The sequence below is a fragment of the Lepidochelys kempii genome, chromosome 2 (genome assembly GCF_965140265.1).
Source record: "Lepidochelys kempii isolate rLepKem1 chromosome 2, rLepKem1.hap2, whole genome shotgun sequence".
In the NCBI taxonomy this organism is placed as follows: Eukaryota; Metazoa; Chordata; order Testudines; family Cheloniidae; genus Lepidochelys; species Lepidochelys kempii.
The window spans coordinates 205,774,885-205,800,825 of record NC_133257.1 but is presented as its reverse complement, the minus strand read 5'-3'; the positions used below and the strand labels follow the sequence as shown (position 1 = coordinate 205,800,825).

The 25,941-nt window shown below is 41.5% G+C and overlaps 1 protein-coding gene across 5 annotated transcripts in view; it reads right to left on the bottom strand.

Annotated features, from left to right (window-relative positions):
- The window catches only part of CPVL (carboxypeptidase vitellogenic like), a 97,548-nt gene extending 87,116 nt beyond the window's left edge, over window positions 1-10,432 (bottom strand). The window contains exons 1-2 of one of the 5 annotated variants that reach the window (XM_073333608.1): window positions 10,311-10,432; window positions 5,077-5,414 (exon numbers count right to left, since the gene is read on the bottom strand). The gene's annotated coding sequence lies outside the window, so the exon portion shown is untranslated. Of the gene's footprint in view, window positions 1-5,076; window positions 5,415-7,821; window positions 7,842-9,178; window positions 9,254-10,034; window positions 10,141-10,175; window positions 10,278-10,310 lie in introns of those variants that run through there. The other 4 variants (XM_073333606.1, XM_073333607.1, XM_073333609.1 and 1 more) reach the window with 4 other exon arrangements.
- Window positions 10,433-25,941: the final 15,509 nt, after the last annotated feature.

Genomic DNA, 25,941 nt, shown 5'->3' with positions numbered 1-25,941 from the left:
AGTGTCTTTTAATCTATTAACAACATTTTAATTAAGTACAAAAATATTAATCAGTATGTTTGCTGCCAAGTTTTAAAGAAGGGCAAATCACTGAACCGGCGGCAATCACTGGCTTAGCACCTGGAAGTAGAATTCGTTCAGATGCTAAACCAGCTTTTGACAGCAGTAGCCTCTTCTGCAGGTACAGAAAACATTTTCTTCATTTCAGTTTATTCAGCTAACTCAGTTCAGTGATTAGTTCATTCAAAGTTAAGAGACAACTGGAAGTTGAAAAGCAGGAAAGCTTGTTTTCCTCTTCCTATCTATAATAAAAAACTAAGAAAGATGGACAGATTGACCAGAAACAATCAGTTCAATTCACTAAACTACAGATCATACTTTCCTTATTTTAATAAACCAGTTTTAAAAGAAAAACATGTTTTGATAAGAAAAAAAAGTTTATGTATGCAGCATATTTAAGATACTTTTATTAATAAATATTTGAATTCTGTTTGTGCATTTTTGACTGACTTTGAATTTCCATCCAAATAAAGTTTACACAAATTACAAGTTAAACAATCAAAGAAATTCATCATGCACCATTTTCTAACATAATAAATGTATATTAAACTACATAATTGCTTAAATAATTGTGTATAATAGTGTATCTTCCTGGTTTGCAAAAAGAAGCCACAAATTTAGAAGAATGAAGTCATGTCATCGCAAAGGGAAATGGAGTGAATGAAGATGGAGGACAAAGAGACAACAGGGTTTAGGAAAAACAGGAGAAAAAGAGTCAGCATCCTCCATCTGGCAGTATGGAGGTGCTGCTTCCAGAGAAGTCATGTCAGAAATCGGCAAGAAGGTCAGTTTTCCCATGATCAGTTTCCGTTTTTGCACCTTGGGATAAAAAAGTAAATTTTGTACTTTATAATTTAATTGAACGAAAAAGGTTTTCCTTTTGGCTCTAAATATACTTCCCAACTAAGGACCAAGATTTTGCCACTTTTACAATGCATAGAACTGCTGCTGCATTACTACATGTGCAGTCCCACTGACTGACTGCAAGGAGCTGTTTGCAGAGCAAGATGCTACTCACTATGACCGAGTGGCAGAATCTGACCCTAGGAATTTTAACACTTTTTCCCCCAGCAGTGGATCTATGGAATCAACCTCCTCACCTACCACTCCAATCCCACAAACTACATCTAGGATTTTAAGTAGTGCAGAAGAGTCAATTCTGTAGTTATTTTCTGCCTCTTCCCCCCAACCATCTTATTTCTGTATGAATATGCTGCAATGCCAGCCCAATTGTACCTACAGAGGCAGGCAGGTTTATGAGGAAAGGAAAGCTAATCCATTATTCCTCCCTTCGCTCTGATTTGACATTACTCTCAGCTCAATAAGGCTTTTTTGAAAAATCATCCTCATCCCCCAATATTTTCAACCTAAGTGCTCCTTCTTAACTACAGAAGTGGTCTCTGCAAAACAGGGTTGAGATGCTTGCACTGCTCCTATTCATGTTCTCGGAATAAAGAGGACTTCAGTTTCTAAATCTCAGCAATGGTGTCGCTAGGTCAGCATTTTAGGAGGATCAATTAATGGAGTTTCAGAAGTGCCTTTCAGTTCCTTTGCTGTGGATATTCAATGAAGTGCAGGTGCCTTCCTTGAAATGCTATTGCTGCTTTGGAGCCCTTGCTGGAAAGTAAACCACAATATAGGAAACTGATGCAGTTGCCCTATATAGGCCTTTTTTCTTCTTGATGACAGAAGTTCTACACCATTAAGTCTGAAGCTAAGAATGACACACATTAAGTGCTGCAAGGGTGCATGGTGCTCTGTCATGAATAGGAGAACTATACCAAACAATTAACAGAGTCCATATTCCACTTCTTAAAAGCACAAGGTGGTTCTACTTATTACTGTATATAGACAGAGAATGGCAAGTTCATTATCAACAGAGTGGAATAGGTGGATCTTTATAAATTCTGTGAGGAAGTAGAGAATGAGGAAGTTCCAGTTGTACAGCATAAATGTCAAAGGACTCTCACAAGTCAGAAGTGGGCAGAGAGAGGGGTCAGGAGAGAAATCTGGGTAAGGTGTAGTGATTTGAACGAGATACAGTAGAGGAATGTAGATATATAGCAGTCGGAATTAAAGAGGAGTGTCTTGAAGGCAAGTGGCATAGAACTGGGGTGACTGATTCACTTTCATTTTTCTGAGCTGGACAATGTCTCAAATTAGAGCTACCACTAAGTCAGTCTAGCACTTTTCATTAACACTAAAATCACGCTTCAGTGAATAACTGAAAGCAACTGCAGAATTCTTGCAAGCAATTGATTTAGAGATCTTGAGATTTTATACTACCTTCCCAGCCACAATCTGGATAAAACAGCCTTTGGTTTATCATGTAAATGGATATTCATTATTTAACCTTCTAGTGAAAAATCTGCTCAGAATGGATACTTCACAATGAAAAAAAATGGAGAAACATGTTCCACTGGAATCAATTTATGACCACTGCTTTAATGCTGTTCTGTTCATTTATAGGCAGAGTTCTAAATTATAGAGTTCAGTTTATAAAACTGAACTGGAATACAATATAACAATATAATATATGGAGTTTTATAGCACTTTAAAGCAATCTCCAAGTTACTTCTCAGAGGCGATAAAGAATTCAAACTCCCATCATGGATGTTCACTGGGGCAAACACACTATTAATCATTTAAGGGAAGGATGGTTTTGTGGCACATGACTAGGAGGCGGCAGCAGTATGGGCTCTAGTCAAAGCTGCATCACATACTTTCTGGATGACCATAAGTAATTCATTTACCCCATAGTTCTCTTTCCTAATCTGTAAAGATAAAGTACCTACCTCATGTTAAAGCTGATTGTTTAGTTCACCAATGACACCCATTGCAAATAATCCAGATTTTAACCAAAATCACAAACCAGAGATCTTCAAAGATGGGGAGACCCATGGAATACACACAGTTGGCCAGCTATTGAGTAAAGAAACTTTTCTAACTTATTTAGAGATCAAAACTAATTTGAACTGGCCCACTCTCCCATCGTACCAGTACTTTCAAATCAGGCACTGTCTCTCTCAACTTTCTAGAAACCTCTTTTGCACAGAAAGCTAAGATCAGAAGAAGTGATCGCATCTGGACAATTAGGAAACAAAACTCATTTATATGAATCTTTGCAGACAGCTTTCCTCCCCCCCGCCCCCCAAAAAGTGTCTCTATATCATACACTGGGAAAAGGATGCAGATACAAAAATTACATTATAAGAATGGGGATTGATCTGGAAAAGAGGACCAGCAACCTCAGTCTGTAGTACAATAAAAGAAAAATTCTTTAAGATACCGGTTCAATGGTACCTCACACCAGACAGATTAAAAAAAATAGAGAGATATTGAATGTGGAAAAATGTTTAAGAAATTGTGGTGAAAGAAGACTTTATGCATATATAGTGGACATGTCCAGCCACAACAGAATATTGGGAAGCAATCCGTAAGCAAAAGCATAAATTGTTGGATATTTATTACCAAACGACCCTTTGATAATCCTCCTGGGGCTTCCTAGTGAAAATGATCATGCAAAAGAAAATGAATTAATCTCTCATCTGCTAGTAGCTGCTTGGCTATTGGTTCAAAAAAAAAAAAAAAAAAAAAAAAAGTTGTAGTTACAGAAAGATTAAGACATCAGTTACGTACCAGCAAAACAGAGGACAGATAGATGCTTAGACATTTGGTTACCTTTCATTCAATACTCAGAAAAAGTACGTTCATCTGCCAAAAAACAACAAACCCACCAGCATGCCTGTCCAATTTTTTTTCTTAATATTAACATCTGACAGCCATATCTGGCCTGTTATGTGTGTATAGAGATTTCACTTAACAAAGGTGTTGTAATAATGCTCATTCTGTAATATCATAAGACACTGTTAAATACAAAGATCTGATGACTGTATTTCTGTGTAATGTCTCTTTAAACAAAAGAGAACTGTTGTAATGAGAGTTTTGTTTCTGATATTTACATGACAAGGATTTGTAAACTTGTTAAAACTTCCTATATAAATAGTTAAAGAAAAGCTGAATGTTTGGAGTGCATTGAGACTGATGGAAGTCCTTACTATTTACCCCAGGATTATGTAATACACTAAAGCAGTTATAGTAAGAAACCAAATATGAACAGTGCATGTTTTCAATAAATACTAAAAGCAAAAAAAAAAAAAAAAGTATAAAGAACTGGAGTGTCATTTAATTTGAAAGCCTTTCACTTTGAGATTGAGTGTACTAAATATACACATGTTGTTTTTTTACTTCTGGGCAGGCTAGGAAAGTGTTACTACACTACCACTAATACAAGCAGACAGCCAAAATGCCATGTTTCAATGTATGCATGATAACTAGATCATGCTTGATGCTCAATCTAATTCTTAAACAAGTCTCAAACGGTTTCTCTATTGTACATCATTGACCTTTGGAGTCCAGAGTTTAAAAAAACCTGGATTTGGTTATAAATTAAGTAAATGTGATGGACACAAATGTTACTCTAGATTAATTGCAATGGAAAAGGGTGAATATATTATAAAGTCCTCTATTGCAAAACATTCCTAGACATAGTCCTTTGCTCTGTGAAACAGCTTTAACATGACAGTCCACGTGCATCTCAATTGCAGTGAAGCTAAATTTGCAAAGTAGAATTATTTTAAACCATTACAAGTTAACAAAGGAATCTGTTTCTGTACAATACTTCAGAATGGTACAGCATTCCCATTTTGTTTGGCAAAGACTCATGACCCCTTTAGCAAGTAGTGAAATAAATCGCTCTTAGTAGCAAATATCAAAACACACATGGAGCCAAAAAAATGTTGTTGAATAAGTTACTCAGTCACAGCAGCCAAAAATTCATGAATAGATAGAACCACACCACTGAGATTTTTATCTTCAGCTGCATTATTCATAAAAATCATTAAAAAGAATGAGTGACATATTTCAACACTTCCTGGTTAGTCTTGGGTTAAGTGCACAGCATATAAATAGCTCACCCAAAACTGACAATGAAGGATATTAAAAATAAGTTCTTACCTGTTAAAATGATTACTCCAATTCTTGCTTTACAAGCACCAACAAGTAGGAATTTATTCACAGTACCCACAAAAACCGGGTGGAGCTACTTGTTAATCACAGCCTTCAAAACTTTTCTTCATAGTACAGCAATAATTGCAAGGAAACTGGTTAAGCAATAACCAGATAAGCTGCTGGCACAGTTCCACAGAGAATGCTTACGCCCACAGAACAGCAATAACTCCGATGGAATGGGCTTCAGCTGCTGGCAGGCCTGCAATCCAGTAGGTTCATAAGCTTCTCAGATGCTCTCTGTCTCAAGGAGGAAGACCTTCTAGATCAGATGCTTCTCTAAACTCCTGAACAAGAAAAAGTTTATCAACCACACATTTGTTTTATTTTTTTTTTTAAAATAGCTAGATAGATTCTTCTTCGGATAGTTTTAAATGACCTTTTTACATCAAATTCTGGATTTTTCTCCTTAAGAAACATTTGGCTGCAACATTGGTATAGTAATAAAACATCACGACAGAGGAATGTCATTGCCACATCAGCCAGGAATGTTGGCACAACGCTTCATGTCACCGTATCTTTGTGGAAAGATCAGGTCACTGGCCACTTGTCTCAGCAGATATAGGACTTCATAATGATGCTTTGATCACAATTGGCTACATTCACGTTCATCTCTAAATGTTGTGTATCTGACAATTACTCTTAGTGGAGTACATAATACTGAGGCACAATAGCGAATCTATACATAAGTTTGCAATAAGGTTCCATTATAGGTTTTATATTTAGGTACACACCCCTATAACTTTGACTAGATACAATTGGTTTGGCCTCAATGTTACATTTACTCTGAAGGCTAAATATGCAGGATGTTTTTTGTTTTTTTATTTTAAATGGAAAAACGTTAAGAAATTCATACACTTTTTAAAATTAAGATCATTAATAAAATGTTTATCACAATTTCTTTCTGTCCCTCTGGCACCAAAATGGCTTATTACCCATTCAAGCTTTTCACACAGTTAAATTTTTTGAACTCATGCAAAGGTCATACATATATGAAGGAGAGAGGTTATGACTAGTGCTGGGGAAAAAATTTCAGCCAAAGTTTTTTTTCGCTGAAAAGTGCATTGATTGAAACATTTCACAAATGCATGTCAATTTTGATTATTTCAAAGCAAAAGGGAAAAAAATGTAGGAAATGTCTAACTGGGAGTTCATTTTAACTGAACCATTTTTTGGGGCTAGATTCACAATACCAAGGAGGAGGTGATAATAGTGGTGCCCCCCACACTGTAGTTAGGGAACTCAGTAACCTGGGATGTTGGAGACCCAGATTTGAAATCCGCTCTGGAGTGAGGACTGGAATCCAGGTTTTCTCCCTTCTCATCCCAGGTGAGTGTCCTTATCACTTGGCTATAGAGTGTTCTGGGGGTGGGTCTCTCTCAGTCTCTCCTGTTGAAGTTCATTGTGGGTGAGGAAGAGTGTGTGAAAGAGAATGTCTTTATAGCCTGGTGGTTATGGGACCCACTGCCAGGACACCCAGGTTCCAGTCCCTGGTCCGATAAATATTTACACAAGTGGAACAACTTCAACAGGAAAGACCAAGAGCCATTGCCTATAGACCAAGAGCCATATGGCCTCACCAGAAAGAGGAGAAACCTGGATCCAAACTCTTGCTCCTGGGCAGGGTTTCACACCGGATTCTCCCACATACCAGATGGCACTCCTACCTTGGTTTTGTGCATGCCAGAGGTGCCTAAGCCTTTTGTGAATAGAGCATTGTGCTTTTATCCTAAAAAACAGTTTTAAATAGCCAAAAATCAAAAAGAAACATTTCATTTGTCAAGCAAAATGTTTTGTTTAAGCTGAAACAAATTTTCTTCTAACTTTTCAATTAGCTGAAAATTAAAAAAAAAAAAAAAACAACACAAACACAACACACACCCCACATTCAGTTCAGGTCAACCTGAAACAGAAACTTTTTAGAAATGCTATCAGATCAGTCAGTTATTTGCACAGCTCTAGTTATGACTAAGGTATTAGGCATTCCGATGCATCTAACGCTAATGTTAGAGAGAATATAGGAGTGGTTTGCCCTCTGGTGGTCGGTCAGTAGTCCTTATACACTGTTTATAATTACTCCTTCATGGCTGTGAAATAACTTTTTTTTCTTTCCTGTAAATCTCTCTCCTGCCCCACAAACATCATTCTACTTGTTTACTAATTAGCTGCTTCATTTAAGTCACTCAGAGTTTTGGAGGAATGTAGTAAACTTCGGCTCCAGCTACACACAAATTGCATTGATTTCTAACAGGTTTCAGAGTAACAGCCGTGTTAGTCTGTATTCGCAAAAAGAAAAGGAGTACTTGTGGCACCTTAGAGACTAACCAATTTATTTGAGCATAAGCTTTCGTGAGCTACAGCTCACTTCATCGGATCCGATGAAGTGAGCTGTAGCTCACGAAAGCTTATGCTCAAATAAATTGGTTAGTCTCTAAGGTGCCACAAGTACTCCTTTTCTTTTTATTGATTTCTAAATGGTTTTAGGTAAAATCAGAGGGGTCCGTAGAGCCCAAATTGGAGCACTCAAGTTGTCAGCAACCCATTAGAATGGGAAGGTTTCCTCTGGTGGGCACAGACAAGGCTCTCACATTGTAAGCAGGTGGTAGTGATTCATTCCAGACCTGTCAGGTAACCCCAAAAAGTGTCACAGTTGGAGACTCGGAAAAACATCTGATTGTTTGGAATAGTATTCACATTTTGAGGCTGCCTCCCCACAGTGCTCTCTTCTGTGAGCTTCTGGCATAATCGCTCTCTTCCCTCATCCACATCTCTCCTACTGCAGTCTTCTGTAATAGCTGAAGTCAAAATATCATCACAAGGCTCAGAAAAGCCTGGCAACTTCTCTACTGGACCTCCAGTGTTGGTCAAGGCACCCTAGACTAACAGGGGCTGGAATCCTTAAAAAGGTCTTTTAAAAGCTATACATGTTCAAGGCATTGGTGCATACTGATCTTTACAATGGCCTTTTGATGTGGGAAGTACAGTTCCTCCCTTGCTCTGAACAGTGTATACAGAGAGTGTATATAGTCTATACTAAAAACCAAACTCCAGGAGGGGCATTGTAAGGAACAGGCATCAGAATATAAACCTCAGCCTAAGTCTTCCTCCCCACTTTAACTGTTTGAAGTGCTTTCTGAACAACTATCCTCTCTGCCCCATAAAGACAAGCTGATCCTTTTTTAGCCTGGTCAGAGCTAACAAGAACCACCTATCAGCATGAGTAGTAACTTATTCTGCATCTTCATGCAGGGTTTAGGCTCAATCTTGGAGTAGCTGACCAGAGGAGCTCTGCATTCCTATGCAGAATTCTAGGAACTCTCATATTATTGTGACAAATATATGGTGACGTGTATGTCCCTGAACACAAAGGATGTCTATTTCAGGGTCTGTCCTGATGCCCCAGACAGCTCTGTAAGAAGTAGCATTTTGTCCCCAACTGAGCTGCTGAAGTTAACAGGAGACTGCCAAGAGCCTGTGTACCTCAGCAACCACCTAACATCAGGCCAGCCATGTCAGGCCACCCTTCTGCTACTCTGCTACTCAAAGAGTAATGGGTCCAGCTGCAATGGAGAAAAAAAGCCCTCAGAAATCTGTGTGTTTAAGAATCAATAATCCTTACTATCTCACTCTGTAAAAGACAAAGGGACTTGCCCAAGGTCACAAAGGGTAGCTGGGCAGAGTCAGGAATAGATCTCCTTAGCCTGGCTACACGAGTTTAGTCACAAGGTCATCCTTTCACCTATGGCACCATAAGGCTATGTCTACAGTAGAATCATAGACTATCAGGGTTGGAAGGGACCTCAGGAGGTCATCTAGTCCAACCCCCTGCTCAAAGCAGGACCAATCCCAAATTTTTGCCCCAGATCCCTAAATGGGCCCCCTCAAGGATTGAACTCACAACCCTGGGTTTAGCAGGCCAATGCTCAAACCACTGAGCTATCCCTCCCCCCAAACAAGAGTTTCCCCTCTCCTGATTTCTGATATACAAGTAGACAGCTGGGAAAAACACCCTGGCGTCTGTTGCTTAGCTAACTCATGTGAAGCAGCCCACCTGTTTCAACAGCCCTTCCTTCAGCAGCGTGTAGGGTATGCGCAGCCACTCGCCGCAGTGAAAAGCGGGCTGTGCCCACACTGCCAGGGGTCGCTACACGTCAGTGAAAGGCTCTGAAAGGCGGGAGACAGTGGAGTGGGAAAAGCTTAGCACCAACCTTTCCCCACAGACAGAGCCTTTCTCTGCAACAGGGAAGAGCTCCAATGGCAGGGAGAAGTCTGGCAGAAGTCTTTGACAGCTGCTTCCCCGCCACTGGGGCCTTTCCTCACTGCTGGAGTCTTTTCCTTCCACAGGGCAAGGCTCCAGCCGCAGGGGGACAGTGGGACACACCACAGCTGTAGACAGGAAAGGCTGAGTAGAGCGCCCTGTAGGGTATGTACTTGAGTACACAGGGTTCAGGGTTTACTGGCCTAAGCAATGCCTCACCCTCTACGCTGCTCCTTTAACCCATGCCGGGCTACTGGAGTACATAGGCTACATTGCTGGCTTCTTTCAGTTGCATGTAGAGTAAGACTCACACGACTGTTCACAAACAAAGTTCCTTCCTCCAGTTCTCCTGGTCACTAGAAATCCCTCTGGTAGGCAAAGCTACCTGCCGCCTTCTCCTTCCTTCCTTCCTTCCCCAGCCTGTCCCCCTCTCCCCCAGACCCTCCCCACTTCTCTCTCTGCAAACTCCCCCTCTTCTGCACCCCCCCCCCCCAGTACTGCAACGCCACCAGCCCTCTGGCGCCCACCCTGCTGCTGCATTCTCCCCAACACGCCTCCGCCGCTCCTGCTGCACCCTCGCCGGCTCAATAACCCGACCCCCTCCAGCAGCCCCGGGCTGTGGCAGGCTGCGGGCCCCTGCAATGCTCACGGGAGCGGCAAATCCATCCACCAGCCAACCCCCCGCAAGAAGGGGGTGAACGCCGCTGCTCCCTTCCCGGCTCCCGGCGTGCAGAGCCGGCCGGCAAGAGGCCAGGCAGCGCCCCCCGCTCCCACCCGCCGCAGCACTCACCAGTCCCCTGCCGGCTGTGGGGGGGAGAAACCCCGCGGACAGTCTCCGCCAATCACAGCCCGAGCAACACCCTGAGGGAGGGGAGGCAAGAAGGTAGCAGCCAGCACCCGCTTTAAACAGATGACCCCAACCTACCCCCTGCTCTTGCAGGTCGCATCCAGCAGGGAGCAGCAGGGCCGCAGGGTCCTATAGCAAACAGGCAGGGTCACAAACGTTGTAAACGCATCTGTGTATTTGCCCCCCATTTTATTTGGGGCTGTAATTCTGCTGAGTGCCTTGGGAGCTGGGAGGGGGGGAAACGTGCAATGCAAGGGGAGCCGTTCTGCGCTGCACAACATGTTTGTGTTTTGCTACTCCATAGGAAAATGGAGGCCCATCTGTTTTCATCCTGGTGGTTGAAGAGTTATGCCAACTCTTCATGCACTGCTTTGCCAGGAACCGGTCACTTCCCCTTTTTACTTCTTAAAGGAACCGCACTGGAAAGAACTGAACAGCTGATATGTCCCCAAATATGTAGATTTTCAAAGACCAGTTAAAAATCATATCGTGTTTTTTTTTACCACAACTTTGTGCTCACAATAAGACCAATATTATTGCAAATGAAAAAACAATTAAATTCAAGCTTACTTTAACACTTAATCTGTTTACCTTTCTGTTTCCCCCAACTTGAAATATAAAAACGTCTTCATTAGTTTCACTCTAATTTAGTCACTTTGCTTACAGTGACATACATGTGAGCAGGAGCTCACAGCAGTTGAGAGCTAGCACTTCTGAAATACAAAATAAATATTTTGTGATGTTTCACTTGAACAAATGTAACCCTTCTGGCAAGTGATTAATGGAAGCAAAAAGGGCCACATTCAATAGCTCTAGAGCACCTCTTGGCAAATAATCCATCCACTTATCACTCAGAAACCTGAGAAAACTAAACAATCTCTTCCTGGGTGCTCTTAACAGGCAGAACTTCCCCCACTCTCAAAGGCTCCAAGACTTGTGTCTGAGGCTCACACAAGGAAATCTTTATAAACTTGAGAAAACACAGCAATAGAATATATATGAAAATAAAAAGTAAAATTAACCCCCCTCTCTCAGTAACTTTGGCAACTCCCTTCCCTCCTGCCAGTGAGAATGCCCACAGGTAATACTCCCTTGACAACACACTTCACCCATCCAACAAACCCACCTGTGGTTGGGAATCAGTGAGTTGCAGTAAACCAAGTGTCTTTTTAAAGGTCTGTCTCCATCCAAGAAACTGCTTGTCTGGCACCAACACCTAACCCAGTTTAGTGATTCAGCTTTATTAAGGTGATGGGTGGGTGATGCCTCAGAAAAGTTCTGTTGTTGTCCTGTGTGTCGTCTCGCACTATGAGCTCCTCTGCAATGGCTCTCACAGCAAAGTCCTCAGTCTGCATTGTCTCTGGCAGCAAGATCCTCAGGGGAGGGGAGCAAAGAGTTCTTATCACCCTGGAGTAGAGCACTTGCTGCTTGGAAATGATCTCTTTGCCACAAAGTAAGGGGTCTTTCCCCCTCTGAGAGCCCACTACCCCAGAAAATGCGAGTCATAGAATATCAGGGTTGGAAGGGACCTCAGGAGGTCATCTAGTCCAACCCCCTGCTCAAAGCAGGACTAATCCCCAATTTTTGCCCCAGATCCCTAAATGGTCCCCTCAATGATTGAACTCAGAACCCTGTGTTTAGCAGGCCACTGCTCAAACCACTGAGCTATCCCTCCCCAAATCCAAGGGTAGTTATGGTGACTCATTCTCCTTTGGAGCTTCTGGCCATAGGGCTTACACAAAAAAATACCAGGCAGAAATAGAAACTTAAAGGAAATCCCACAACTTGTCAAGTCAGTCTGCAGTTTAGGAGTTCTTCTGGCCTTCTCACTGATGGTGAGTTGTCACACAGCAGCATCCATTGGAAATGGATTTACCGTCTCCGACTAGCTAAGAGACTGGAGTCCATCCTTGCTGCTACTGCTGACTTGTCCTTGATAATACAAGGCTGATGCAGCAACAGCATTTCAATGTCCCTGGGCCTGAAAGTATTATCCCTTAAGACAACTACAGAATACAGTAGCTTGCATTTACAATCACATCACCCTTTATTGTGCTCATTCCACTAGCTTCCCATAGCTCAAGTTTAAGGACTTGGTCCTTTATTTTAAGCTGCTCTGATATCATGGCCTGGGCCCAGGATAGGTAAAAGATCACTTTACACTCTGTCCTTGGCAGCTCCCAATAACTGACACAATAGAATTGTCTAGTGCAAAGATGAATCTCACCCCTGCTGCAAATAGAGCCTTTTAAGGGCAGGTATGAGACTGTGGAACTCATTCAATGGGAACTAAGCACTACCTCAGAACTCACCACTATTTGGTACAGATCTTCTTTTACCATGACTTCACAAAAACAGAACAGAATATCACCTTAAAACACACAAATTTCCTCAGGAGGAGGGGTATGGAGAAGGAACCGTACATGGCAAGTGTCAGGCACTTAGTTTAACTCATTCTTAAAAGATGCTTAGATATTATATGAGCATAAGCTTTCGTGAGCTACACAGCTCACTTCATCGGATGCATCCAATGAAGTGAGCTGTAGCTCACAAAAGCTTATGCTCAAATAAATTTGTTAGTCTCTAAGGTGCCACAAGTACTCCTTTTCTTTTTGCGGATACAGACTAACACGGCTGCTACTCTGAAACCTGACATTAGATATTATAGTGATGGATATACGATAAGAGCCTGAACTGAACAAAAAGTAAAAGATCATTTTGGAAAGAAAATGGAGGAAAGTGTACAGCTAATTTAGGTTTCAGAGTAACAGCCGTGTTAGTCTGTATTCGCAAAAAGAAAAGGTGCCACAAGTACTCCTTTTCTTTCAGCTAATTTAGGGATCTGGTCAGAACTGTCCTGATCATCCCTGTGTTACCATTTCTTGTTGACTCACTCTGTAAACAACAGCTCCACCGGCTATTACAAAACACATACAATGCTTGTTATTTAGAATGGAGTGGAAGGTTATCCCATCATATTTACTAACTTCCCACCTCAGTACTGCAGCCACATTTGTTTAAATACAAACTATAGTTTTTAGCATCCATTGTATTTTAATACATTATCACAGGGACACAGAAAAAAAACTAGATGGGAAAGGAGAAAGTGTGTGTTTAACAGCCGAGACTGTTATTGTGAGTTGTTTAGCTATTGCTTGAAGGGTAAGTTTGACAATAATTGAAAGCTAAAAGCTACTGACCGCTTGATGTAAGAACCACACTTCTCTAAAATGTTACCCTAACCCAATGAATTTATTGGATTTTGCACTGCAGCTTCTATAAAGTATTGTTACACATCAACAGTGGGGCCTGTTTCACTGTCGGAGGAACACTGCTCTGAGGCATATTGAAAATAGAACACCTAAAAATTGCTACAGTCTAGAGTGTATTGCAATTGTAGGGTAATTGCTTTGGTGAAAAACAAGGTCAATATTTTATGTCTCATTGAAAAGCAGTACTAGTATACTATTCAAAATTAAAAACAGCAACAACTTATATTTAGCTCTGATTCAGAGTTTTGGTTGCTTTAAGCTTCCTGTGACTGGATTGGCTGGTTCTTGAGCATCCTGGACAACAACTGTGTTAAATTTCTTAATACCACATTGGTCCTTTCCTGATAATCCTCCTGGGTCTTGCCTAGTTCTTTCTCAAAGATCAAAATGAGATGGAAAATTTCATTGTCCTCTGTGACCAAATTCACCCCTGTATTCACATGCTACACGCTATTCTCTTTGTACAAAATACGCCTTGTGAGGTATCATTTGAAAAGTAATAACTCACTGTCAGTAATATCAGGGTGAAATATGTATAGCAACATTGTATGTAAAGTTAGGAACATAAGCTGAAATTATGACTGAAATGTATTTACCAGACAGGTTTGGGGAAGGGGTAAACCTGTTTCTCCAAGACAAAGGACAAGATGATGCATCCAGCCACATGTCATCAAAGTTGATTGGCAATCACCAGTCAAGTGACCGTCCTTTGGCAATGGAGGGAAGAAGGAACAGATCAATCTGTGTAAGCAGAGTCTGGATGAGCTCTCCCCTGACATCTTCTGGTGAGCTGTGGAAAAGAAGACTTCAGAATCTGATCTCGTTTGCATGGACACACCCACTCTGCCTAGGTGCTCAGCATGATGGGACTGCTTTCCCAAATGATCACTTGTGGCTGGTGTTGGATCCCCAGTCTCCTTGTTATTGGGGCAGGAATAATAAAGCATTGATATCCTTGTTGTGTGAACTGAGGGCAGCAGAACTGTAACTGGCATACCCCAATGGGGGGACTCACCCTCAACTGAATAACACTTGCTAGGCAGGGGACATGAATTCACAAGCCCAATGAGTTGAGGGAGGGTGGGTTTTGTTTAGGGTTTTAGATGCTATTGTATGGAGACACTTTGGAAAACCAGTAAAGTGCCTGAAACCACTATGGCTTATTGCTAAAAGCAGCAAAGTCAGCAGGCCTAGCTTAACCGAGGTAGGAGGGGAAGGAGGTTTTTGGGTGCCATAGAGAGGACAGCTTGACCCCATGTCCTTCCTGATAAGAATTTCGTTGAAGTTGCTGATACATACATTTTAGAAGAGCAGGATGTGCCCCAGGAATGTCTGTTGGGGCCTCGAGGCTGCAAATGCTGGAAAAACCCACACCTAGTTAATTGACAATCAGAAGGAACCTCTCACTTGACCAATGAAACTGCTTACTTAACAAGTTTGTTTTAAGGGACATGTCATTCTATTACTAATGTATAAATAAGGGGAAAAAGTTTGAGGTAGGGGGACTCTTCAGGACTGGACTCTCCCTCTAGATGCATCTTGTGTTCCCCACTAGCAGATGGGCTGCCATTGTGCCACTCGAGAGCCACACTCAGCTTTGGTAATTATCAAGGGTTTGGGGTGTTTTACTAACCTGTTGCAGACGTGTATAAGTGCTTGAGACTAAGTAAAGTTTAGCTTTAAGTGAAAGCACTCTTGTGTTGTCCTGTTTGTGCCAGTCATCTATCAGTTGGACGGCCATGTCTCCCCTGATTTATTTCCTGACACCACCTCACACAGAGTAAAAATTACCAAGAGCTTTGGGTTGAAAGAACCCTGGGTAACACTATTTGATCTGGGCCTTTTTCATAGTATAATAAAAGAGCTAATTTAGATTCAGTTGAGAGTCTTGTTACATGGTGTAGAGCTGAAATCACTGATATTTAGGTTTAGATCTTCTTTGGGACAGTGTCTATATTGTAAGAGACTGCCTAGTGTGTACCAGCAGTGAGGGTCTCCCACTAACAGCTGAAATCACTGAGAGCTGTGGTAAAGAGGGAGGGGGGGGGAGCTGAAGATATCTTGGCAAGTGGGTAGCTGGTGGAGAGGTGTGGCAAGCAGCTAGCAGTGTGGCTGGCAGAGAGGTGTGACCAGCAGGGTGGCTGGTGGACAGCCATGGCAAGCGACTAGCAGAGAAGCTGGTGGAGAGGGCCAGAGCAGAGCCCTGTAGAGATGTGGCAATCTGCTGTTGGGGTGACGAGCAAGTGCCTGAGCAGTGTAGAGTGTAAGGTACCTCCTTACACCCCCACCCCCACCTTTCAGACAGAGTGGGAGGTGAACTCTGCGGATGAGCCTCTGAACTCTGGGGCTGCACTGGCAAAGGATAGCAACTGTGAGTGGGGTACAGAGAAGGGACAGACACATTAAAAGGACTTCTGGGTTGCTGGACTTAAGACCCTGAAGGGAAAAGGACACTGCCCAACTTACTTGGGGGTGGCTCTTTTGCTTGTGGTTTGTGTTTATGAGCCCTAGTTGCAGTGTTTTCTCAAATGAATGCTGAGTTAATTCCCTCCTTTTATTAAAAGTTTTTGCTACGCTGTCTCTGTGCTTGCAAGAGGGGAAGTATTGCCTCCTAGAGGCGCCCAGGGGGTGGTGTGTAATTGTCCCAGGTGACTGGATGGGGGCTTCAGCTGGTTTTGTGTTGTATTGTTGAAAATAAACCCCTAGATACTGAACCCAGCCCTTGTTGTTGCTGGCTTCACCTGGCAGAAAGGTCACATCTGCATTTTAGCAAACAACACCATAGAACTTCTTTCACTAAGACACTCCATGTCTCCATCCTCACAGCTGGAAGGAACAGTATCTAGGGGTAACCCTCAGGAAAATGCATTTCAAAGAGTGAGTGGACTATAAAAGTGAGGGGCAAAAACAGCTCACTGTTATCATTTTTCTCTTCCAGTTTCTCTCTCTCTCTCTCTCTCCTAAGAAGACAAAGGAACCATCCTTTTGACTTTGGGAGGGATCCCAACATGAAAATTGGATTAGCAGTGTTTCTGGGAACATGTGGTAAGGATTTTATGTTGAACCAAGTCTAGTTTAAGTTTTAGCTACTAAAAGTGTTTTATCTTTATTTCTCTTGTAACCATATCTCACCTTACTGCCTTATACTTGTACTCTCTTAAAATCTCTCTCTTTGTAGTTAAACTTGTTTTATTCTTTAATCTAAATGAATCCAGTGTTGTGTTTAAACTGAATTGTTTGGTAACTCCAATTAAAGTAGCAAACAGGGCCAAAGGACCTCTAATACCTGAACTGTCCAGGAGAGGACTGGACAGTTCAAAACACACTTTTTGGGGGGAAATCTGGGACTGAGAGTGTGTTGGGATCACCCTGCAAGTGGTAATCAAGGCTGAGGGAAGTCAGAGTGTGACTGGAGTGATGCTCGTAGGTTGCAGCTATCCATAGACACTCAGGGTGTGACCTGCATGCTGTTTAGCCCAGGTTGAGAGCTACAGCAGCAAAGCATTGTGAGGCACCCAAGGTTGCAGGGTAGGTGGTGACACAACCCCTTGCTAATCTAAATTGCACCACACAAAGTAATGCCCTCCTTCTGTCTAGTCCACATTCATCCCTTTGTATGTTCAAACATCATATATCGTCATGGCCTCTCTATTTCCAATCTACAGCGAAAAGCTTGACTCTCTCAGTACATAGCCAGAGGTTACCCAACGTCACTAAAACTTTATTGGCCCTGGGCTTGGCTTGGTTTGGTCTTGAATAGTATGCTGAGTTTGGCCAAACAGGTACCTTGCTTAGGTCATCCATGAGCAAGGTGGGATTTCTTCTCCTACATTGCCGGGGTAGAAGAAACCTTATTTTCTGCTCTGGTGGATCTTCCTCATCTTTGGTTTCCTATGTGTTGTCATTTGGGCTTGCTTGGATTGTTTATTCCTTTATTCCAGCCCAGAAAGCCATAACCAGTTCTTATGCAAGAACACTTCCTTTACGGGATATCATATCCAAAACCAATGAAACCATTTCCCCCATGTGCTTTGGTATAGGGCATGGAATCTCCTAGTCATATCTGTCCATTTTACTGCTCTTTCCTTTAGATTTTCAGGGGCAACACGCCCAGATCAAGTCCCTGGACCAAAATGGGTCACATGACCCTGTATTGATGCTTCTTCTGGAGAAGGAATTCTTCTCTTATGTGCTTACAGGCAAAAAACATGCATTTTATTCAATGGGGTTCCATCAAATTATCCTCCAATAGCCATCTGTCCGACAACAGCTTTCTGATGCCCATAGTTCTCTCCAAACACTTGAACAGCAGGCATGCACCTTTTACCTATCTTGGTGATGGTATGTCAGACAATGGAAAGTGCACATCCTGGTCTCATGATTCTCCTGCATTAACAGATAAAGCTGCATCTCCATTGTGTCCTGTGAAGTTCTAATGCTTCACTATCACTGTAGTGATCCATAGAAGATCCCATTTACAAGGAAATACAGTAGTCCAATTAATTGGATGTCCTCGTCCCTTAGGGAATCATTTTTACAACTGAGTTGAATGTTAATGTTCAGCATTCCATATTCTAAAAGTGTCAAAAGATCCATCGAATAATCTCAGTAGCTACTTTTCTGATGCCATGATAGAGATAAATATTAATTTGTGGGATATAAATACAAGCAGTTGCCCTACAAAAACCACTAAAAATAATGTAAAATCCATCTCAGCATCCCATGTACAATAAATCCATGCACAGATAATGATATAATGATAATGTGAAATACCTAGTCAAATATCCAGTTAAAATTCATTTAATTTTGTACTTACAGGCACCTCAGGACAAATCAGTTAAGACAGTTTTGATAAAGGCTGCTTGTGACAGAAACATTAATTTATCTTTAGATGCCTATATGTATAAATTAAATAAGCATTTACCGATATTAATTTGCCTGCATATGGTTTGACTGTTCATTAGCATCTGAGGTGACTTGCTCATAAATGCAGTGTGCACAAGGCAGTATACTAGATGAGAAGGTTTTCTATCCAGCCTGACTACGGATGTAATTGGTCATATGCTAGCAAGATTGATAACTAAACATCCACTCCAGCTTCAAAGAGTTAGCCACTGATATCAAAAGGAGCAGGATTTGGCCCTGTATCATAAAGAAAAAAAGAATTCAAGACTCATTTAGTCACTAATGCCCTGCTTTCCCCATATTGCAGACTAACAATATAAAAGATAATTTTAACATGGGGAAAGAACATTTCATTTTATCAGAACAAAAAAAAATAAGGACTCTAATTTCTTTTTCATCATGAAAACATAGTCACCATTGATATAAGAGTTAAGAAGCCTAGGGATAGGAAAATGGATCCCTGATTGTGGTAAAATGTTTTAAGAAAATTCTCTGGAGCTTTATAATAACCACAGAAAGTGTGTATTCTTCTTTTCCAGTGGGAGGGGAGTTTGTTCTGCATCCACAAAGAGTCCTAGAACATTACTCTTGATATACTATATATTATCAACTTAGAGTTTGTAGGACAGAATCATTTCACAATCACATTTATAATCCCCCTCCTTCCAGCTCATGAAGTGTCAATGTTATTTACACACAGCCTTTTTATTTACAGCCTTTTTATGTATTTTATGTTTAACTTAATGTGCAATTTCAGGATCACGTCATTTGAGGCACTCACCTCTAACAAATTTTACTAGAATTTGCATTTTACTAAATACTTTTGATTGTTTCAGAATGTTAGCATGATAGTGAGTGCTGGGGTATGTTCATTCTTTAACAGCACTAAGTTGGTGTATATTATTTTTGATTATCCGCCGAGAAGTATTTTTATTGAAAAAACCAACACTGAGTATTTTGACCTTTGAGAACCAGGAACATTTGTCCTTCCCAATTTATTTTATCTTCCCACTAGTACATAAAACTATATTGATGTTGCCTTGTGGCATCACAATTTTTATTGTGTTACAGTGAGAGAGAAACCATGGGTAAAATTTTGGCCTCATTGAAGTCAATGGCAAAACTCCCATTGACTTCAGTGGAGCCAGGATTTCACACTCTAAATAATTAGGGACAAATCTGGCAAACTCCTGTTGAGACAGATCCTTTGAGGAGCTGAGCATGCCCAACTGGAATTTAGGTTTTTCAGCTGGTACTTGGTTTATTGCAGGATGTTGCACAAGTGAAGTTTTTCCTGAGTAAAAAATTCTGACTCTCAGGATTTGATATATGGTCAGTATTTAAAAAAAAAAAAAACATAATAAAACAAAAACTGGAAGACCTTTATAGCCTATAGGATTTCTATTTAAGTGTGTTCAGATTCAGGTACTCTATTGTACATACCTTATTTAAGATGCTGAAGTTAAGCCAATGCATAAATTTAAGTTCAAGTGGTCCCATTATAAACAAATCAATTGCATAAATCAATATGCAAAATTATTTTAAAGACAGCCTTTCACAATGGGGCAGATCTACGAGAGAACATTTGTTTAAAATAAAAACATGAGCAGCAGTTTTCTTCTGTAGTAATTTTCTGTATCTCCCTTGCTATTGTTGCAGCTATTTGTGTCTCATTACGAAAATTCTACCCCACAACCAGAGCTGGGAGAATAAAGGGAGAAATTATTCTTGAGCATTTACTTCTAAATAGACACTTTGTTGTCTGTGCACATTTAATTGCCAAAAGCAAATTAAAAGTGCCGTAAAGTTTTGGTTTTGCTAACATTTGCAGAAAGTAAATTTCAAGACTTGCTGAAATAAAATGTCTTTTGGGCAGAAGCAGAATTAATTTGTAAAGGTTTATTCCATGTGACTTAGGTAGCCAATCATACTATTTGACTGTTGAATTGTGCATATTTTAAGGAATATTTGTAGTGAACAGTTGGCAAACAAATCCATAGACTAAAATTTGTTTGCAAAAAGAATACAGTGAGTAAATTGGAATAGCAAATAAATTAATAAAAATCTTAGTATGTTTGCAGACAATTCACAAACAGGAAGAAAGCTATAATGACTGAACAGTTCACCGAACTCTGCTGTCAAACAAGCGCCTTCTCCTGTTATAATGAGAGCATAAAGCAGAGGCTTTGATATCACTGTATTGTCATGGTAATTGTGATGCCATGAATTCAGCATGATGACTTCACCGTTGGTTCAAGTAGGAGGAAATTATGGATTGTGGGAGAATGGCCAATTATCTATACTGACATTTAAATTAAGCCTAAGGTCAAGAAAAGTTATGCATAACACATGACATGTAAATGTATTGCATTATTTAAGTGTGATCTATCTGAAAATTTTCCCACATAAAAATCCCTCTTCAGTATCACTGTGCAACATATTTCATGGTTAGTGTGCTTAGCACTATCAAGAGAATTAAAACCTTTCAGAAATGGATACTGAATGGTATGAAGTATTGCACCTCCCCTCCCCACACAGACCATAATGTACAGTGATGGTATTGTTTTTGACAATCTTAGCAGAAAGCCTAGGACTAATTGGACATACAAACTCCTCTCTCACACCAAGATGTGGTCCTTTCAGGTCAGAAACAAGATACATTGGAAGGGTGGTGTGGGGAAAATTGTATTTTCCCTGTTCATGATGTACTGGTCTGATTCTGTTCTGTGGAAAAACAGAAGACTTCACTACTCAGAGTTATTAATGTTCATAAACAGTATGTGTGAAATCCTGACTCCAATGAAGTCAATGGCAAAACTCCCACTCAGTGGAGTAGTATTTCACCCTAAGTGCCCGATCTAACCCTCATTAAAATAATTGATTGATGATTTATAAATATTGTTCATGTATCACTTAGTCACTTTATAAAATTACATAAAATATTTTTTGAATCAGTCGTTTGTATGGTATTTTTCACTTAGGCCCTGATTCAGCAAGAACCTTAGCATGTGTCCCATTGTAAGTACACAAGTAGTCCCATTGAGGCATGTGCTTAAGTATCTTGTTGAACAGGAGCCGTAGGCCCAGATCCTCAAAGATATTTAGGTACTTGACTTCCATTGATCCCTTTGAAGAGCTGGCCTTAGTTTGCTTTAAGGGCTTCATCTCTGGTCTAAGTTCTTGCAGAGAAAGAGCTCTATTTTCTTTGTGATAAAGGAGCCACCTTCAAATCAATTTGAATTTTAAAAATTATGTTTACTTGAATGGGACTTTTACAGATGAAATGACAGTAGGTTGGAGCCAATCTGAAAGCTGTTACAGTACTTGTAATTAGAGCCTTCTTTGGGAACAAGTAAAAAATAGCATGAAAATTAACTTTTTTTCCTGCTTGTCATCAAAAATTTTTGACAAAAATGTTTTGTTTGACTCCTTCTACTCATAATAATGTATTTGGTGCCAGTATATCAAAATGCTTTAATTATTAATATTGGTTTTGTCGTAGTGCCCAAGAACCTTAATCCAGGATCAGAGAGCCCCATTGTGCTAACTGCTGTACAAACAAACAACACAAGGACAGTCCTTGCCCCAAAGAGCCCACAATCTAAGATTAAGTCAAAACATGACATGTAAATAAAGAGGAAAAAAAGAAAAGACATATGGGAGAACATGGTTATGAGAGGTGGGAGTGCATGGAGTATACAAACCCCATACTGGGGCAGACGGGGTTAAAGACAGTGCTAGATCCAGGAAACCCATACACCAAGGATGCAACCCAGCTCAGAAGGAGGGAGGTTGGGGAGGACTGACCTACTCTGAAAGCTTGTGACAAGGGTGCTGAAGAAGCCTCCAGGAGGGAGTAAGACTATAAACTGAGCCTGGCTGGGGCTGCTGGTTTGGTTATCCTTTCTCTTTCTTCTCACCTTATCTGGGACTGAGAGCAGGGAGAGAGAAGCAGCAGTAGGAAATGATGCAGGGAGAGTAACTCAGAAGGCACCTCTGGGGGCCAGATACTGTTGACCCTCCTAGAGTCCTGGGTCAGAGCCAGTGGAGTGGGTAGGCCTGGCCTCCACTTCCACTGCCCCCACTGCAGAAGGGACTCAACCCACTTGTCCATCTCACTGCACCTCTGATTAAAGGGGGACCAGAACTGTAAGACCAATCCACCAGGAAGGGATACTAGGTGTGCTAACCACAAAGACACCTCACCCCCCAAGGTCTCCATTACAAATAGAAGAAAGATGTGGGTGTATTAGTTGATCACTGGATGACTATGAGCCACCAATGTGATGCGTCTCTAAAAAAGGCTCATGCAGTCAGGCAAGGTATTTCCACTAGAGAAATGGCAGTGTTAGTGTACCATTATACAAGGAATTGGTGAGATCTCATCTGTAATACTATGTGCAGTTCTGGTCTCCCATGTTTAAGAAAAATGAATTCAAACTGGAACAGGGGCAGAGAAGGGCTACTAGGATGATCCGAGGAATGGAAAACCTGTCTTATGGGACGAGACTCAAAGAGCTTGGCTTTTTCAGCCTAACCAAAAGAAGGCTGAGGGGAGATATGATTGCGTTTTATAAATACATCAGAGGGATACTAGGGAGGGAGGGGAGTTATTAAAGTTAAGTGCCAATGTGGCTACAAGACCAAATGGATATAAACTGTCCATCAACAAGTTTATGCTTGAAATTAGATGAAGGTTTCTAACCATCAGAGAAGTAAAGTTCTGGAACAGCCTTCCAAGGGGAGCAGTGGGGCTTCAAGCCTGAGCTTGATAAGTGTTTGGAGGGGATGGTATGATGAGACTGCCTATGATCAGGAGGCCCTGCGCTTTGGGGGGCCCCATGGCGGCCACCCTGAATTGCTTTACCCTAGGGACGGCTCTGTGTGTGTGTGTGTGTGTCGTGTGGGGGGTGCTAGGCTGGCCGGGGGGGCGGGTTTAGGGTGTGGGGGGCCAGGCTGGCCCGGGGAGTTAGCGGGGGGCCTTGTGCTGGCAGCAGGGGTTGGGCCCACACTCAGCAGCAGCGGCGACCCCAACCTGTCTCACTCCACCCTGCCTGCTCCCTGCATTGCTCAGGGGAGGGGGAGGAAGCCAGAAAGAGGTGGAGCAGAGGCAGTGCAGGGGCTTGGGGGAAGGGGTGGGGTGGGGGTGGGGCCTAGGGCGGAAGGGGGGGTTGTCCCGGGCCCCACAGCCCCCCAGAGACAGCCCTGCCGCCTATAATGGCATGTAGCCAATCTAAGACTGCTAGCAGCAAATATCTCCAATGGCTGTTGTCATAAATATAAAGGGAAGGGTAAACCACTTTAAAATCCCTCCTGGACAGAGGAAAAATCCTCTCACCTGTAAAGGGTTAAGAAGCTAAAGGTAACCTCGCTGGCACCTGACCAAAATGACCAATGAGGAGACAAGATACTTTCAAAAGCTGGGAGGAGGGAGAAAAACAAAGGATCTGTGTCTGTCTGTGTGATGCTTTTGCAGGGGACAGAACAGGAATGGAGTCTTAGAACTTAGCAAGTAATCTAGCTAGGTATGTGTTAGATTATGATTTCTTTAAATGGCTGAGAAAATAGCTGTGCTGAATAGAATGACTATTCCTGTCTGTGTGTCTTTTTTGTAACTTAAGATTTTGCCTAGAGGGATTCTCTATGTTTTGAATCTAATTACCCTGTAAGGATTTACCATCCTGATTTTACAGAGGTGATTCTTTTTTACTTCTATTAAAAGTCGTCTTGTAAGAAAACTGAATGCTTTTTTCATTTTTCTAAGATCCAAGGGTTTGGGTCTGTGGTCACCTATGCAAATTGGTGAGGATTTTTACCAAACCTTCCCCAGGAAGTGGGGTGCAAGGGTTGGGAGGATTTTGGGGTGAAAGACATTTCCAAACTACGTTTTCCTGGGAACCCAGATAAAGTTTGGTGGTGGCAGTGGAAGTCCCAGGGCAAAGGGTAAAATAGTTTGTACCTTGGGGAAGTTTTAACCTAAGCTGGTAAAATTAAGCTTAGGAAGTTTTCATGCAGGTCCCCACATCTGTACCCTAGAGATCAGAGTGGGGAAGGAACCTTGACAGCTGTTGATGGGACACTAGCTGGGAAGGACTCTGAGTTACTACAGATAATTCTTTCCCCTTCCTTTGCAGCATGGGGTACAGATCACTTGAAAGTTTAAACTGGTGTAAATGGTAGATTCTCTGTAACTTAAAGTCTTTAAATCATGATTTGAGGACTTCAGTAACTCAGCCAGAGGTTAGAAATCTATTACAGGAGTGGGTGGGTGAGGTTCTGTGGCCTGCAACATGCAGGAGGTCAGACTAGATGATCCTGATGGCTCCTTCTGGCCTTAAAGTCTGTAAGTCTGAGTCTACAAGTGGTAGTCAGATCAATAATGTCAAATGGTACTGGCAGAGTTAGTAGTTATCTAATATCTCTAGGCTTGCCTTCAATTAGAGGAGGAGGGACAAAAATAGAAGTTCACTGATTCTTTATTTTTGGAAAGGAGACAGAGAGACTGTTTCATCACACAGAGTCCTGAACTGCATCTAGAGCTGCTGCTGTAAGCCACTGTGACTCACATAATTAATTCATACCTGAATACAGTATGCATCTGCTGTTTACTGATGTTTTAGTGCATTTTACTCATTAAAGCTTGTGCTCATAATGAGTAAAACTTCAAATTTCTGCACAATATACAAATGTTGGTTATATATTACTTATGAAGGTCTCTTCCTCATTCCCCACGCATTATTCAACCTTTGATGTTATGTATTTCCTGCTTTTCATGTTAGGCAATATAAACATCAAAAGATGGATTAGTGTTTTATGTCTTTGACAACACTCAATCATTGTGTCAAATGTCACACTCTTCTTATTCAGAGTGTTTATATTTTTATTCCTATAAGCAAATCAGTTGGCCAAACTTTTTATTATTAGTTGTATAACCGGACCCAAACATTTTCAAGTTAGGCAAAATATTTACCCTCAGCCTGAGATTGTGGGTCAGGATTCATTCTGGGAGAAACTTGTTTAGCTAGGTTATGAAAACTCCAGTTGTTAATGTATATTATGTCATTGCTACTTTGCTATAATAACTTCAGTGGACTAGATTCAGCTAGGGTAAATCTGGGTTCTACCAGCACAATATCACATTCTAGTCTCCTGTAATTAGAAAGGACCCCATGGATATGGCTGCATAGGTGCAAAGTGGCTTGCCCCGGAGGCCATCATAGCCCAAAATGGGAGTAGGAGGTGAGGGAGAGAGGCCAGGGCTGCCTTGATCCAACACATCCTCTTCACCCTCTGTTGCCAGTCAGTCCTGTGGGACCCCTTAGAAAGTAAACAGCTTCCCTCTCACAGAAACCCAAAAGAAGGAAGATGACAATTCAAGTACTTGGTTTCTTTGGGTGAATTGTCTGGGGTTCAGGGGGCCAGGTTCACACAGGGATTCATAACTTGTACCTCTTTGCACCTTCATTGGTAAATCCAGTCCAGCTTCAAGATTATCACAGTATTAAAGGGTGGAATTTTACCTACCTAGCTAA